The following is a 13,714-nucleotide window of genomic DNA, read 5'->3' on the forward strand; positions in this document are numbered from 1 at the left end:
AAAATACATACAAAAAATTTTTTGATGACATTTACTAAAAAATTCATTCAATATTTTCGAAATATGGTTACAGGAGTCGATTGTTCGAAGTTAGTTCTAGAACAGGAATTCCTTAAGATGTGTGAAATGTTTCTTTGTTAAAATCATCTTTTGTTTCTTGCATTTTACCAGTCTATATCCAATTTCTCAATTGATCTTTTGGAGTTCATTTCGCCTCTTCCAGAATATTTATTTTCAAAACATATAAGGTAGTTTCCACAGAATTTGTCAGAATTAATCAAAGAATCAAACAAAAACACTCAAATTTGAAAGTTCATCAACACTCGTAACACTTTAATTCAGAATTATTGGTCTAATACCAGTTTACCAGTTATCATTTGATGAATATTAATAAAATTGTGTTTCAACTTCCCGATACGTCTTGGATGAGTTAATGAATTTGTGTATTTTTGAAATTACCTTCAGATCAATTCTCATAATCGTGTGTGAAACAAAATTTTCAACATCACTGTTTGCCAATCTATCACTCATCCAGAAGCGGGTTGCAATCTTCATTGCTCATTTTTTTCGCATGGCAATTCTAAAGTTATATCTGATTGTTTTGTTGAAGGGTTCCAACATTTTTAAAAATATGCTTGGGATAAATGTTCCTGTTTTAGTATCAATACTATTCCTTTTATCTAGGAAAAAACCATTGCAGTCAAGAGCACCAGACTTTGGGTGAGTTACTCTGAAAGAAACAAACACAACAGTGTTTTATCTTTTAACACTCAGATTAATACAATAGGTTTTCATTTCAAACAGATTTGAATTCTTAGAATGTTCCAAGAATGTGATAAGAATCTGAACTAAAAAAAAGTTCTATCGATACATCATTTCAGCTTCAACATTCAAGTTTTCCTATTAACGCTGGACTCTAAATCACAGATCATCATAAAAAGTGTAGAGCAATATCTTGATACATACAAAGATCGCCTCCTCGTATGTCTGCCTGAATTTACGTATATAATTCATTATTATATGTACCTAAACTGGTTGAAACATGAGGATGATACCCATACAAAGCCGGGGCGAAGGTGCCAAAATGAAGAAAATAACTTATGGTCACTGACTGATCCAAGGGTTTCAACCCATAAACCAACCTCGATTTGACCGATCAATATTAGAAAAGGAAAAATGGTTTCAGAATTGTTCACCTTACCTTTCTTCTGGGCGGATCCCTGGGCGACGACGAATTTCTAATCCAGGACATTTCTACGGTCGAGTAGGTAATGCACAACACATTTTTAATAATATTTTATTGGTTATTGATCGAGTGAGGGTTTTGGGGAATTTTGAATATTGAAGATATGTTGACCCGTCGTTCACTGTTTTGTCTCTGCCGTGTCAACGAGATAAGGACTTGGTTTTCCTGCACCAGTTTTTATCGTGCTCTTTTTTATTTGAAAGGTATCGCAGCAGATTAGACCAGTAAAATTTGAAATGAAATAATTATATAAAGAAACGAAATAAAGAAAATGATTCTTGAAAAATAGTAATATATATTTTTCCCCAGATATTGACTTTATATACATATGAGCGAAATATTAACATTCCGCCCACCTAAAATACGAGAAGTATTTTACATTTCGTCCGATGAAGAAACCACAGGCAAAGGGCATAGCTTCATCAGTGGCCTTTTCAATAAACCCGTGTTAGTCTTTACCATAGCTACACGCGCAACGCCATCGTGTCCTGGATAAAGTTCTACAATTCTACCAATTTTCCACTCAAGAGGTGGAACTAATTCATTTTTTATTAGAACTAAGGTATCCCGACTGACTTTGTGACAACTATTAAGCCACTTATTTCGTTGTTGCAACGTATTCAAATAAGAGTCATGCCAGCGCTTCCAAATATCACGTGTGAGGCGCTGCACTAACTGCCATCTACTAAGATGCTTAAGAGATACAGCCTGGGTCGGGAATAGTATTAAGCGGTTCCTGAGTCAAAAAATGACCCGGGGTCAAAACGGATAAATCGTTTGGGTCATTACTGAGAGGACAAAGAGGACGTGAATTTAGAATAGCCTCAACTTGACACAGAATGGTGTAGAACTCTTCATAACTCAATATTTCGAAACCAATAGTTCGAATAAGGTAGTTTTTCACTGATTTGATGCCAGACTCAAAAAGCCCGCCAAAATGAGGTGCTGACGGGGGGTCAAATGACCATTCGATGCGCTCAGTTGAAGCGGCTTGTTCCATAAGTCTGTTGAGATCCCTATAAGCTCCAACAAATGCAGTTCCATTATCAGAAAATAACTGACTACAGCGCCCTCGTTGAGCTACTAAACGTCGAAGAGCGGCGATGAAAGTTTCTGTAGTAAGACCTGACGTCAACTCTAAGTGTAAAGCTTTTGTGGTAGCACAAACAAACAAACATATATAAGCTTTCATTGATTTTGCGCCCCGTGCTTTACTAAAAACAATTGAAAAGGGCCCACCATAATCTACACCAACGATGGAGAATGGCTTAACTTGGTTGATCCTAAAAGATGGTAAATTCCCAATGAAAGGTTGAAGAAGAGTTGGATTTATCTTAAAACAAGTAAGGCATTTGCTAAGACAGTAATGCATTGCCCTTCTAGAGCACAAAATCCAAAACTTTTGGGCTAAAAGAAAGTGTTTGAGGCCCTGGATGGAGATATTACTTGTGCGTGTCCTCAATAATTAGATATGTTAAACGGTGTTTGTTGGGAAGAAGAGCAGGATGTTTTTTGTCATACGACAATCCAGAGAATAACAAACGACCGCCCACCCTGAAAATACCATCTTCTCCAAGAAAGGGGTTGAGTTTTCTTAAAGGTTTTGAAACGGGTTTGCACTCTTTAAGATTTTGAATGTCATTAGCAAATACAGAATTTTGAACATATGTGACTAAAACCATACGAGCTTTATACAGTTCAAAATGAGAAAAATGGTTTGATTTTTGGTTTTCAGGTGAATTACGGTATTTAAAATTATGAATGAATCGCAAAAAATGAGCAATAATAGTCTGCATTTTAGATAAACTCGAAAAATTCTGCAAAAGTTCATCGAAATAATTAGATGAAGTGAGACCTAATAAAGAAATAGCTCGCTCTTCATCACCAGCTCGGGAAGAATTATGATCGGAAATACTATGTGGCCAAGTTTCTACATTTTGTTGTAACCAAATCGGCCTCGCCCACCATAAGGAACAGTCAAGAAGCTGAGCTGAGATGGCAGCAATCCTCTGGAGCCAGGATCCGCCGGATTGTCTTCTGAGCGGACATGTCGCCAAGAAGATGGAGGAATTTTATCTTGGATGTAGGACACTCGATTTGAAACGAAGGTTTTCCAGCGATATGGAGATGATTTGACCCAATCCAAGACAGTTGTAGAATCAGACCACGCTCTGGCCTTGCTAAAATGAAGTTTGGAGGAATATGTTTTTGGAATAAAGCTGGTTAATCTAGCTAGCAGCACTGCAGCACATAGTTCAAGGCGAGGAAGCGATAATCGTTTCAGTGGTGCTACTTTGGATTTTGCATACACGAGAGTTACCTTAATGCCGTTTTTACTTAGATATCGCTGCTATCAGCAAAGCCATGAAGCTCACATTTCAAAAATGTTTCCTCACATAAAGGTCGAGTAATTGAAAGATTTGAAATAAGTGGAAGTTCAGCTCTATATTGCTCCCATTTTTCCAGGACGTCAATAGGAGGAACTTGATCCCTTGAATGCTGAATAAGATGTTTAGTAAAAAATGTTAAAGGTGCCAAAAAACCGAGTGGATCAAATACTCGCGCCACAGATGACAAAATTGTCCGTTTTGTACAGGGGCGGTCTAAAGATTCAACTGTGTACGAAAACAAATCCCAACCTGGGTTCCATTTCAGACCTAGAATTTTTATAAAAGATATTTCTTCGGCTGCTAAGAGACTGCTGCTGTCTATGTTCAGAAGGAATATTTTCAAGAAGTGAAGGATGATTGGCAGACCATTTGCGAAGTTCAAAACCTCCACTTTGCATGAGTGCAATTAATTCCGACTGAAGCTGCTTAGCTTCATGCAAGTTTGGAATACTAGATACGATATCATCTATATAAAGATCAGAAACTAAAGCTTTAGAAGCCAGAGAAAATGTATCTTTTCCTTCTACGAATAATTGCATGACTGTTCTGAGAGCTAAATATAGCGAAGAAGAAACTCCAAAAGTGACAACTTTAAGAGCATAGGATTTTATTGGATCGTTCGGGGTAAAACGCCAAAGAATCCGTTGGTATTCTCGATGCTCAAATGCCACCATAATTTCACAGTACATTTTCTTGACATCTGCTGTGAACGTGTAAGGATGCAAACGAAAATTCAAAAGAATCGTAGAAATATCAATTTGTAATTTTGGGCCTGTTAAAAGAGTGTCATGAAGGCTTAGCCCAGCCGCGTCCTTGCAAGATGCATCGAACAGCACTCGCACTTTGGTCGTAGTACTTTCTGGCTTGACTACACAATGATGTGATAAGTAGTAGGTAGAAGAACGGCCGGAAAACGGTACTTCTTCAATGTAGCCCGAATCAACAAATTCTTTAATGATCTCTGAATATGACTCGAAAAGAAGTTTATCTTTTATAAGTCGAAGTTCCAGTGAATAGAATCGTCTTAATTCAATCGAATAGATATTTGAAAAGGAAGGTTTGTCATTTTTGAAAGGTAAAAAAACTTGAAATCCACCTGAAGTATCTCTAGAATGAGTATTTTGGAAGATCGATTCACATAAAGTGTCTTAGGGTGAGTTGACCTCGATAGAAGGTATGTTTTCAATCTCCCAAAATCTTTTTAAAGTTGAATTAATTTCAGACCGAACTAGGGTTTGTAGGAGGTTGTAGATCTCCTGAGAGAATCCAACCGAAGCAAGTGTTCAGACATGAAGGCGATACACATCACCTACGATACGTCCATCTCGCAAAATCAAGGGATAAATCCCCCCCACCAAGTAGTAAATCTATTGGTGCCGGATGTTGAAATCAGGATCTGCTAAGTTCAAATTTGCAATAGTCTGAAAAGTGTTTTTGGAAATAAAACTAGTGGGCATCTTAGAACATACTTTTGTCATAACAAGAGCCCCGAAATCGAAAATAGGATAGTTTTGATTTTGTGGTCGAATTTTACATGAAAATATTCCTGAACTTGGGGTTTCGATTTGTCCTACCCCAAAAATGGACCTAGAACTTGGCATTTTCGAAAGGCCTAAGCGGGTAACACATTTTTGTCTAATATATTTAACTGAGAACCATTATCGATAAAAACCCTGATTGGTTTATAAGAACCCCAGACATCAAGAATATCCACTATTGAAGCAGAGGAGAGAAGAGTTGTAGAAATTCTATTGGAGGTCGGAAGTGCCACCATATTACATGGAGGAATTTCCGCAGAACTCTCACTAGAAACATGAAGATATGTGTGATGTTTACCTTGACCACACACCCTGCATGAATCTTGTGACTTACAATCGTGAGCTTTGTGTCCGTTATGGAAGCAGTTCGTGCACCAATTGTTTCGAACTACCTTTTGAAGTCGCTCATTGGGCGTTTTAGACAAGAATGACGGATACTTGTATATCGAATGAGGTTCCTTGCAAATTGAGCATATATAGGATTTAGATAAGGATTTCGAATTTTTAGATGTCTTTACAAGAAAAGTATGTTGATTGGAATTATTTTGTTTGGGTTTAGAATTGAAATTTTTCGGGACGTTTGAATTTCTTGAAGAATTTGAATTTTTTAAAGGTTTGAATTTTTTGAAAAGTTACTGTCTTTCGGCAACATTAACGAAACTGATTCAAGAGCTACACATTGTTTCTGCAAAAAAACTTTTAAAGATTGATAGGAGGAAATTTGATTTGTAGCTTCTTGCATTTCGAATCCTTTGACAGTTTCCATGCTTAATTTTCGAATTAAAATTTTGAAAATAACGAAGTCCCAACTATCCACCGGTAATTTAAACACTTTTAAAGCCGCAAAATTTTCCTCGAAAGTATCAATTAAGTTTCTAATACCTTCTGCAGATTCTTGGGTAAGTTTAGGGGCATTAATAATTTGAGACCAATAGGCATCACTTAGCAATCTGGGATTTTGAAATCTGTCATTTAAGGTTTTGTAGGCAATTGCGTAATTATCGCTAGATAGAGGAACAGCTCTAACGATTCCTAGAGGTGCCTTATCTAGAGAAGAAATTAAGTGTTTATATTTTTCAACATCTGAAATTTCAGTATTATTGTGAACAAGTGAGTTGAATAAATCAATAAAACCATGCCAGTTTTGCAAGGTTCCGTCAAACATAGGCAATTTAATTTCGGGAAGCTTGGCACTTTTAGTTTGAACAGAATTAATAACAGTTTTGGTGTCCAATTGTTGCTCGAACAATTCGTAATAATTTGTTTTTATATCATAATATTTTTCAAGAAAATCAGCTCTGACTTCTTTTTCCACCAGTATTTGGTCAGGGTACTCAGACAAAGCATTTATAACACCTAAGTGTTGTCTTTCGAACTCTGCATAGCATCCATCCAAGCTACGATAACACATTTTAAATCGAGAATGGACATCATCACTATTTTTTGCAGACTGGGACACCGTATATATTGAAAACTGCTGATCGATAGCAAGCTCCCTATAAGCACGCAGCTGCTTTAATGCTCTCCTACTAGACATTACTTCGTACAAAATCAAATTATAAATCTGAATGTAGGTTTCGAATGAAAGAATTCGTAAAAACAAAATATCCAGTGCCTGAACAAAGGTAAAAAATGAAGGCCACTGTTTTCCAATAAAAACAATTGATACCGATATTGAACTATTGAAAACAAAACAGATCTATTTCATTTTATTGAATATAAAATAAAATAAAATGCAACGACATAAGATGGCCACAATAAACAATATCAGTCGAAATAACCTGGGCTGGATTCGGTAACAAGGTTGTTTGAACAAGTTTAATTTTCGACCAGAAATAGAAAATGTATGTTTTTAATCATTTTGTGCGTAGAAACAAAATGACTTATTTATTCTACACAAAGTTAGAATTTGCACTTTTGGAAAATCGAGTTTTGTGCTTTAATTCAATTAAATACGTTATTTTCGCTAATGAAGAGGAAATAGAACATTTGAACTAAAGAAAAAAACGCAGAAATTTTCATAAAAACACAGAAAGCATGGAAATATTGAAGGTAATTTCGAAAATTTCGAAGTAAGTTAAATATAATACAATATATTTTTGGGTTACTATCATCGAAGAAAATTGGTAGAAAAATTTTTATTTTTCGAAAATCGAATACCAGCGTATCATGAAAACACTGGTTATTACAGATATTTGGAATAGAAATTGAGTTGTTGACATTCAACCAATAAATTGAAAAACATCGGAGACAAAACGAATATATAAAATACACCCAAAATTATTTACAATATTTGAAAAAACAAAAAAGAATGCGAAAATGGATGAACAAATGAAAGGTCTTTTTATTAACTACAAAATTCTAGATGGCCTGATCTGCTGTTTTAGATTATCCAGTTCGAAAAGGACTATATGAATGATCTAAGGGTTTCAACCCTTAAAACCAACCTCTATTTGACCGATTAATATTAGAAAAGGAAAACTGGTTTCAGAATTGTTCACCTTACCTTTCTTCTGGGCGGATCCCTGGGCGACGACGAATTTCTAATCCAGGCCTTTTCTACGTCGACTATGTAATGCACAACACAATTTTAATAATATTTTATTGGTTTTCGATCAACTGAGGGTTTTGGGGAATTTTGAATATTGAAGATATGTTGACCCGTCGTTCACCGTTTTGTCTCTGCCGAGTCAACGAGATAAGGACTTTGTTTTCCTGCACCAGTTTTTATCGTGCTCTTTTTTGTTTGAAAGGTATCGCAGCAGATTAGGCCAGTAAAATTTGAAATGAAATTATTGTATAAAGAAACGAAATAAAGAAAATGATTCTTGAAAAATAGTAATATATATTTTTCCCCAGATATTGACTTTATATACATATGAGCGAAATATTAACAGTCACTATCATGTTTTGTGCAAATTGGTTCAAATATGACAATGATACTTCGTATGCGAAACCGACGCACCTCGCTAGTATAATACAAATTTATAACTTGTATATTAGTCCACTAATATAATTAAATTTGGTTCAAATCTTTGGATTATTATTAATTGTAATGATTCAATATGGTAGTGAATATTCAAGAATTTTATTACTCTCAGATTCATGGTTGAAAAAATAGTTTACATCTAGGTACATTCACTTCAAATCATGATTCGAACACACTACACTACTCGTACTCTTTTAATTTATGTTTTGTTTCCCCACATTTGATTTAGTGTTGACTGGAATGGTGAAGACCTTATCTAACATGTTTTAAACATACGCAGGTAATTATTCAATTTTACGGCCTTTTGAGTATAATGAATTAATAACAGGCAACACTTATGATTCCATTTAGTATTTTCATGGTGTGGTTATTTTGATTAGGCCTTCTCAGAAGGGACTCATAGGAAGAACAATAGATTTAAACGGTTGGTTGTGTTGCAGATACTCGGTGAAATTTATTATCAAGTTATTAGTTGATGATGAATTTTTATTGTATGGGAGTAGAGAAAAACTTGTAATCAAACTGTCCATAACTTGGTTCAATACAATAGAAACTGAATGGTTATACTATAGTTTATTTAATTTTTTCATTACTCAAGTAGCGACCGACCCGAATTCGCACGGGTGGTGGAACATATATGCTGACATTTTTTGTCGTAGCTTATCCATAGAGAAGATTCACGTTTTTATCAAAAGTATTGATATGAGGGTTAGAAGTTACACCCAAGAGAATGTTATAGAACAATCCAGAACCATTCCACAACACCACATTCCTGAAAATCCCGCAACATTATGGAACATTCTGGAATAGGATGAAATATTTAGTAATAGTCTAGAATTACAGAACATTCCTGATCATTGTGGAATGATCAAGGATGTTATATGATGTGCTGGCTCTGTATCTTGTTCTTGAAAGAGTTTCCCGTTTTTACTTGAAAGAAGTGCTTTTGTAGATAGAGGGATTGGAAGTTATTCTCTAGAAAAGTATAAAACAGTTCAGAACATTCGAAAGCATTCCACAGCATTCAACAACATCCCAGAAGTTTTTGGAATACGGTGAAATGTTCGGGAATAATCTGGAACATTCGAAAAAATCCCAGATAATTGTGAAACGATCAAGGGAGATATATCCCTCTTCCGCATGAATTATGTACACTTTTCCATAGGAAAAGAATGTAGTTTATTTAATTCACTATTTCAGTGTCTCTCAACAATATTCAACCCAGTAATGGCAACGGAAAATATTTCTCTCATTTCCAATTGAAGCCATGACAAACTCATGAACTGTATGCGAAACAATGATGGGATAGTTCAGAACTCATGGAGTATCACCACTCAAAAACTAAATAAAATGAAATTGATATTTTCTTTCATTGATGCAGTAGGGCCTATGTAGTTTCCAGGAAATCTTCTCTACAGAGATTTACCGCAATAATCATTCATTACGTTCATTAATCGTCAATCAGCAATTGCATTGTTATATACCTACATCCATGCCGTCCATATATTTGTTTTATGGGTACCTACATATGAATTTCATTCCTTTCGATTCGCACAAAGTCATCAGGCTGTGTGAATTTACGATCAACTAACATACCGATTTGCAGAAATCCCCTAATTTTTCGACTAAATTAGTTAGCCTGTAATTTGCGAAAAACTCACGAACTATACTTTATGAGTCGAATTATTTTCCAACTGTGACGGCTTGTTCACCTTCCTCAATAATAAAAACAGTTTTTATTGTAGGAATTATTTCAAAAAAAGTTTGTTCAGAATGTTACGGTTTTGATGTTTGATTACTCCTGAGAATGTACTGGACAATCCATCCTGTGATCACTCATTGTTTCTTCCATGCTCACTTTCCATTCATTCACCTGTGTATTTGCGCTGAAGGTCAGGTCGATTAAACTTTCTCCTCTATTGCTGGAGAAAGAGGCCGGACTGTAGCAGTCATTTTCTACCCCTTTTTCATTACTCATTCTACATATTTCCTCCAGTCAACCGTGGTGTTTACACCCCGTGCAACGTTCTTTGCATTTATATCTCCAACCAGAATATTTCTTCCGTCCCGTACATAAAATATTCTCTCTTCCACTCGGCTCGTCATACACATTCATGATTTTCACGTCGCCTCTTTCGTTTCCTACAATTATACCTATCCCATTCATACTTCTTACATTCTTGAGGGCCATGCTATCGATGGTGGATCGGACCCAGGTGCGAACCTTAGTCCCTTCTCCACCATAGTGTTTAACCCATCCCTCCCTAGCCCACGGTTACTGAATACACACTACTGCAATAATTTGTAGAACTCTGAGCATGATTGGTTCTACTTCTTTGTAGCTCGATCGACCCTTCTCACGTACCCATTTAACTGAGTCCTCTATCGCCTCTGCATTCACGCCCCTCATGCTGTCCTTCAAACTTATAACATGCCTGTTCCTGTCTGCACACCTTGGCGGAGTGCCCAAAATTACAGCATTTGTAGCACACCGCCACCCTATTATTCTCTTCCACATATTCATACATGATGTCTACGCTCACTAAACCAACACGCATAAGTCTCCGAAAGAGCTTCGCATTTACCTACATGATTACGTTCTCCTTCCATTTGTTAATCCGACTTTTTTTTTCACTCTCATAATCTGTGACTTTCTGTGTTATAAATCTTCGCCCAACTCCGGATTCTGATTTAATACGAGGCTAATCCTATATCTTTTCTCCACTCCGGTCAGCAGGGCAGGGGATTCGGTTTCTGATCATCTTTTACATTTACGTGTCTCTCACCCCTGATTTTCTGCCTCCCCTCCTCAGATTTTCCCTTTACTACCACGACACCATTGAGGTTTCTGGTTATCGCTTCCACATAACTCAAACACTTTCCGCTCTGGAGTCGCTCGATGGCGATATTTTATGACTACTATCTCTTCTTCAAGAGGTGGTGAAATTTTCCAGCCTGCTCTACTTTGCTCCTTCTGGGTCTTTGAATTTCCGCTGGGTATGATCTCTTCTTTCTGTTCGATTTCCTTTTTTTTTTTTCGTTTTCCCTTGTAACTCTTGGAAACCTGCATCAATTTCAGCATACGCATCTGTTTCCATTTCGGTAGTGGACATCATGCCCGATTCTTCAGTTGGTATAACGTTTGTCTTCTCCTCCTTGTTTTCTTGTTCCGATCTGCTTTTTTTGTTTGTTTTTTTTTTGCTCTCGTGCAGTTTCATTTCCATGATAATTCAGCCCTATTTTTTAATTGCCCTCTATGTCCGCAATCATCCTTTTCATATTTTCACATTCATTTTCCATGCTGTTGAACCACCCTACCATACCTACCAATCTCACCATCAATGCTGTCATTACATCTCTTTCCTTCTCATACATTCTCATTTTATTTTCCAGATCTGCGATTACCTTACTCATCATATCTTCCTTAACTTCCAACTCATTCAATCTGATTCCCATTTTTCACCCAGCTTCATTATTTTCTGTAAGATGCTACTTACAGCGTTTTGTTCCTCTCGATTAAACTGAAACTTGCCACCTGAGAATCTGGTCGTGCCTCAACCATCTCCCCAATCCCGGCAGTCAGAGTTGGTTTTCGAAATTTCCTTCCTTTCCTTCATAGATGTCTAACATAGATAGCCCTTTCTTGTTGTTCTTCCTTCCTTTTTTAATGTCCTCTTCATTTTCCTTGTTTAAAGAGCGGTTCAAATCCTCCCGCGTTTCATTTGACCTGTTTAGAATATCTTTTATCGTCTCCTCCATAACTATTTTGGCCTCATGAAGCATACTGTCGATCATTTTTGCCTTTTTTGTTGACTTCTCATCCATCGTCTCCTCCAAATCGAGTAGTTTTGGGGGTGGTGTTCTGGACACTGACGTTCTCGGTTTGAAAATGTCGAACTGTTTCATTCTCACGTTATCTTTTTTTTTTTTTTTTTAGTTAAATCCGTTACATTTGATTTTCACAAGTCCAAAATGAAGATTGGGTGTAAACCGACCCTTTGCCTCAAAATATTTGTCACAATCTTCTCGATTTTTCAGGCCTAAAAAACTAATCTATTCGTATTCGGCAAGGAATTTGTGAAATATATGTAGACTGAACGGAACACCCCCTCGTATTTATGCACTCCTGATAGAAATATTCCTATTATGAGTGGAATTTGCTTTTCGGAAGAAAAATCTTTTCACTTAATATCTAATATAGTTCAAATTTGAAGTAACAAATCTTTAAATATGCACGAAATGTCACTCAATTGTTTTTTAACTCACACTTATAAGAAAAGCAGATATAATAATCGTAAAAAATATTTTTTACCCAAAGATACATCAATTTACAATTGAACTTGACTAATAAACCATCACCAGTTTTCCAATCTCCGTTCTCAACGACATTAAGATTTCTTTTCAAAAATTTTGAGCCCATCTGTTGCTTTCTATGGATGCAAGAATCCATTGGCATCCCATTATTGTTACTAGCCCTACTTGAAACATCCATATGAATATGCCATTCATATTTTGGAATATTAGGCAATTGTTTCTCTCTTTCGATATTAATTGCCCACCATTTATTGTCATCGTGCGACTCAATGGAAATTTTTATTGTATGGTCATAATCTTCCTGATTTACTTCTGAAATAATTTTGTATGTAGCAACCCAAATTCAACACCGGAACAAACCAAAATTTAATGTCCAATGTACTTTGACTTCTTTTCGACAGTAACTGTAGCATAACGTGGCTGTATTGTCGAAAGTGTAGCCCAAAAAGATGATTATTTTGATAGGTTTCAAAACAGTATCCTTTGTTGAGGACAAATGCAAATTTTTCCAAAATATTGCAAAGTTCATGAATATTTTGTAAACATTCATCTCTGTTATTGTACTTATCAAATGGATCCATCCAAATAGGACACTCGTCAGAAAAAATAAGGCCGAAATCAAGATTTTTGAAAATATAATCCAAAAGAGGCTCTTGAAGTCAAAAATTAATTTTTTGTGTTCACCGTCAATCGGAATGAAAAAATATGCATTTATTAGCTCTATTAGAGCTAAAAAAAGTGTTCATAGATACGAATCAATCTAATCTTCACTCGGAAATGGAAGGGGCGTTAAAAATGTGTTTGAATGTTTAACATTCAAAATGAAACTACAGTTACCGTTATATTTCATCCTCAGAAAATAGCTAGTTAAACATTATTTTTCATTTTCGTTTATTGTCCTAATGGTGTCAATTTTCAGCAACCTATCTAACTCTCATGATAGCAGTTTAAATAGATGGACGGAGTTGTTGTCGGCTGGAATACCTACCTATTTCTGGAAAGGGTTGTGCTTTTCCAAGTGTCATAACAGATTTTTATTCGACCATCATCAAGTTTTTCATGATTTACCAATTCTGTTTCTTTCTGTAAGCCTGGCACCACTCCAATACACTTCTGGTTTTGAAATCCATATTCTGGTATGTTATCGATTTTTCTAGTTACCGATTTTTCTGCTCGAGTTGTGTTCCCTCCCTTGATTTTCGTAAGAGTTCCATTGACTGCGTGAGACAGAAGTTAA

The 13,714-nt window shown here is 36.0% G+C and overlaps 1 protein-coding gene across 6 annotated transcripts in view; it reads right to left on the reverse strand.

The window, feature by feature from the left end:
- Positions 1-13,714, reverse strand: part of Rbp6 (RNA-binding protein 6) — a 1,483,108-nt gene that overhangs the window by 1,362,379 nt on the left and 107,015 nt on the right. For 2 of the 6 annotated variants that reach the window (XM_074170380.1, XM_074170378.1), the window contains exon 1: positions 1,202-7,118. The exons of the other annotated variants lie outside the window; for them this stretch is intronic. The gene's annotated coding sequence lies outside the window, so the exon portion shown is untranslated. Of the gene's footprint in view, positions 1-1,201; positions 7,119-13,714 lie in introns of those variants that run through there. 6 annotated transcript variants of the gene reach the window in all.

Source organism: Leptinotarsa decemlineata, unplaced genomic scaffold, assembly GCF_025532065.1.
Source record: "Leptinotarsa decemlineata unplaced genomic scaffold, Ldec_3_MD MMD2_P_RNA_scaffold_9, whole genome shotgun sequence".
NCBI classification, from domain to species: Eukaryota; Metazoa; Arthropoda; class Insecta; order Coleoptera; family Chrysomelidae; genus Leptinotarsa; species Leptinotarsa decemlineata.